The sequence below is a fragment of the Bison bison genome, unplaced genomic scaffold, assembly GCF_000754665.1.
Source record: "Bison bison bison isolate TAMUID 2011002044 unplaced genomic scaffold, Bison_UMD1.0 scf7180017864080, whole genome shotgun sequence".
NCBI classification, from domain to species: Eukaryota; Metazoa; Chordata; class Mammalia; order Artiodactyla; family Bovidae; genus Bison; species Bison bison.
The window spans coordinates 705,865-710,137 of NW_011494652.1; the positions used below are offsets into that span (position 1 = coordinate 705,865).

General features: G+C 57.4%; 1 protein-coding gene across 1 annotated transcript in view; it reads left to right on the forward strand.

The window, feature by feature from the left end:
- KCNQ1 (potassium voltage-gated channel, KQT-like subfamily, member 1) overlaps window positions 1-4,273 on the forward strand; it is a 326,604-nt gene that overhangs the window by 175,265 nt on the left and 147,066 nt on the right. The window lies entirely within an intron of this gene.

Consider the following 4,273-nt stretch of genomic DNA (forward strand, 5'->3'; position numbering starts at 1 on the left):
CCCACCTTCACCCCACCCCCACCCCAGCGGTCTGAGCGTCCACCCTTGCGATCGGATTTTGTTCCCCGCCCGCGGCGCACTCAGCGCCCAGCTTACCCCTCATGTGTAGCCGTGCACCCCGGAGTGACCCTGAGGAACATCTGTGGCTTTGCACAAGGGTCTGGCCCTCTGTGCAGCCCTCCCCAGGGTCCGAGCGGGCAGGTGAGCGGGATGCACGGGCTCCCGTGTGGCTGCTCGGGGAGCGCACCTCCCTCTCCCTTGGGGGTGAACCTCTCTTGGGAGCTCTGCTCCTTCGTCTTCAGGAGACCCTGTGAGGAAGACGCCACGACTTGCCCAGGCCACCCTGTGGGAGTTGGCAAGGCTGAGGTGGCCCACGTGTTTGGCCTTCCTCCTGGACCCTGACTACTCTGTATGAGACCTCCTCCTTCTCCTCCTAGTCCTCCAGAACCTGAAGGGGGGTCCTGGCTTTGTGTCTTGATTGCCTCCCCTACCAACCATCCTTCCACCCACCACCACCTAACCACCCAATCGTCTGTTCACCTACCCATTGGCTCATCCATTCACCCACCCTCTCTTTCCTTCCCTCCATTCTTCCCTCCATCCATCCCTTCATCCTCATGTCTATGGAGCTCCTCCCTGGTGCCAGGCACCTACCAAAACTTCAGTGAGAAACCCTGTCTTCATGGAGCTCTTGCTCTGCTGAGGTGTTACCAGCAAGCCTGGGGCAATGTGAACCTCCCATTCCAATTGCAAAAACAGTCTAGGGACATGGAACTCTAAGGGTGTTCTCCGAAGTTGTTACCCCTGGCCTTCCACCCAGGGTTGAGTGGGCAGTTGTCCCCACACCCAAGGCATGCAACAAGGGCGTTCATCTCAACTGCTTTGAAAAGAGCCAGGAATCTCTCCAAGAGCGACTGTCTGGTTTTATCTTGTGATTCAGGCTAGAGAAGAAAGGGAAAATGGTTTCGTCTTTTCAGAATAGACAGCTTGCTCTTGGATCTTCAGAAACTGACCAGATTGGCCATCTCCCTGGCCCCCTGATCTCCATCCCAGCCAAAAGCCAGGTTGGAGCACTTGATTCAGAGGGTCATCCACCCTTGCTGGGAGGTCAAATACCAACCACCAGGGTCTCTGTACTCAGAGGGCCCCATGCTTTGAGTTTAATACTCTTTTGTCACCATCTTGAAATTATTATTTCATCTTGAAACTTGTGTTTTATGAGTAAAGTCTAATGGGACAATGGAGAAGGCTCCAGGGGCTTGGAGTCTAGGCTCACAAGTGGTGCCACCCCAATCTCTGGCCTCCTATGCCTGCTCTGCCTCGTTGTCCACACTCCCCAGGGGTGACCCTCTTCACTGGCCAAGAGTGGCGGGAAGGGACTGGCATCCTGGGCCGCAAGCTGCCATGCTGAGACCCCTACTTGAAACATGAAGGTGTTGCTACCAGCTTCACAAAGCTGCCAAGACAGGAATAGAGGGAACACACAGAAAAGCAAGGCAAGGACAGCAGGCCCAATGTGCCCCCAGGCAGCGGCTCTTCCTGCTTCGAGCAAGCAGGATCCGGTTCAGACCTCTGCCTCTGGGGCCTCCCACAGCTCTCTGTGGGAGGTAGGGCCCCTTCCCCGGATACCCTGAGGTCTGTCCATCCCCACCCACCCCCAAATATCAGGGGCGCAGGAGCCCCAGGACTTCAGAGCAATTTCAGAGATTTCTACAGAACAAAAATCCCTGCCTGTGTGGGGTTTACATTCCAGAAGGAAAGACAGAAAAGAAATTCTCCAAGTGCTCTGGATATTCTCCTTTGTCAGAACCGGTGATCCCTGGGTTGCTTTCCTTAGCTCTGTCGTAGGAAGTACCAGGTTTGACCCCTCTAGTCGTCACTCATGAATGCCAGCTTTTTCCCAACTTTTAGATCTTGGTTTGGGGTTTGCTTTTAATCCAAGGATGTTAAGCATGAGATGAAAAGTCATGTAAAACAAATCCACTTAAAATGGTGCCCACCTCTTCCCAGCAAAGACTGACAAAGCACGTTGATTAGACTTTCGTCTTGAAAGCTGATGTTTTTTCATTGAAGTTAATTTATAAGGTTATGTGAGTTTCTGGTGTACAGCAACATGGTTCAGATGTGTGTGTGTATATGCTCTTTTTCGGATTCTTTTCCACTCTAGGTTATTACAAGATACGGAGTATAGTTCCCTGTGTTGTACAATAGGTCCTTTTTGTTTATATATTTTAAATATAGTAGTTCTATCTGCTGATCTCAAACTCCTAATTTATCCCTCTCCTGCTTCCCCCTTTGGGAACCATAAGTTTTGAAAACTGATTTTTAAAAATCCTTAAAATTGACTTGACCTTATGCCTCACAAACATGGGCTTCTAATTGTGTGCCTGGGCGGGGCGCATTGCAGGAGTGGCTGAATCCGTGCGTGCGTGGTTTCCCGTGACGGGGCTCGCACCCGTGTGCCCTCTCACCTCAGGCCCTGAGACCACAGGCCCTCGGACTGTCCCCTCACAGACCAGCTTGCGGAGGAACGCCGTGGGCACCGCAATTTTGTGTGCCTCTGTGAGCGTCTCCCCGGGGCCATGTTTCAGCCAGGCCTGGAGCCCGCTGCTGTCCTTTCTGACACGGCCTGGGGAAGGGTGGTTCCGTGTGCTCAGCCCTCACCCCCTCGCCGCACATGGGGCGCTGTCAATCAGCCGGTGCTGCCGCCAGCCCGGCGCACCTGTTGTGCGCCCCCCGGCCCCGCCTCCCCCGGTCCTCTGGGGGAGACAGAGAGGAAAACAGTCCGATACTGAGAGGGGTTTGTTGTCTCGTCGGGAGACAAGAGACACGTGGGAATTGGCTGAAGAAGCCTGTGAGGCTGGGCAGACTCCAGGCCAGCCTGGGACAGACTGGGGGCTGCCAGGCGGGCAGCGGGGGAGGGGAGCCTGGAGCTGGCCTTAGGCACATGGGCAGAATTCAGCAAGGGAGTGCCAGGCATGGCCAGCTCCTTGCCGGGTTATACTGAGGTCCCTCCCCAGCCCGGAACAGCCACAGGGGCTCCCTGGTCCTGGAGGCCCTGGCGGTGTGGCACCCCTCAAGACTGCGGGGTGGGCGTGGGGCAGAGAGCCTGGGCACCTGGCGGCCTTGACTCTGGCTCCCCATGTGACAGAGGGCATCTGGTTTATCTCATCCATCCCTGGTGAGGGCTGCTCCCTCCGGCACTGATATTTGAGGTTCAGAAGGTTTCCTTGCGGGCCCCTGCGCCCGAGTGCACGCACGCACACGCACTCACGGCTGAAGAGAATTAGGCTCTGAATGTCCACTGGGCTTTTCTCTCGATTCTGAGGCATTTAGAATGGGGGCGGGGGATTAAGGGAGGAAGTCGCTGAGCTAATTCTCCTGCTTTTGCCAGCACAGAAGTGCGGATGGGGCCCAGAGCCCCGCCAGTCCCGGAGGAAACACCAGTTCTCCTCAACGCGGGGGCTGGGAGGGCAAGGGGGTGGGAGCCTCACCAAGTGCCAGGGGTGCAGGACCCGCCGAGGGTGCTCTGAGCCACGGCTTGCCTCCAGCGCTCCCCACCCCGAGAGTCTCAGGGTGGGACCAGCTTCAGCTCAGCCAGGTTCCCAGAGAGCTGCTTCCCTCCAAAGCAGAGAGGCCCAGGGCCACGTGGCCAGCTCAGCCCCATCTTCCCTGGGAGGCCCCTCTCCCCACGCTGCTCCCAGAAGTGAACAGGAATGCAGAGAGGGCCGAAGAGCCTGGGGTCTCCCTGTGTGCCTGACGCAGTTGCCAAGACAGTGGAGACCACAGTCTCCACACCCTCTGCCCACGGCGCCCCCCCCCACCCCGGGTCCCTCTCAGAGCTGCGCACTCGCTGTGGGCGACACCCACCCCCACAGCTGTCCTGGGTGGGGGCTCTGTGACCCTCCCATCCCCACCCACTGCTCTTTCCCCCAAATCTCCCTGGCCTGTGTTCTGCACTTCTGAGCTCGACAGCCCCATCGAGGGCGGGGTGGCCTTGCAGGCCAGGGTGGGGATGAAGTACAGTGTGGGTCAGCTCTGCAAAGTCTTGGGGAGAGAAGAGAGGTGGTGAGGCTCAGGTCTCCCTTCTGGAAAGATCACTCTGGCTGCTGAATGGAGAGAGAACTGGAGTGGGCAGGGAGGCAAGGGGGCCCAGCAGGGCTGTGGAGAGACTCGGCATTGCCCAGTGAGAGAGGCAGGAGCCTGGGCAGCAGGTGGTGGCCACGGAGGTGGAAGAAACAGCCAGGCCAAGGGCTCCTGTGTGAGGCAGCTT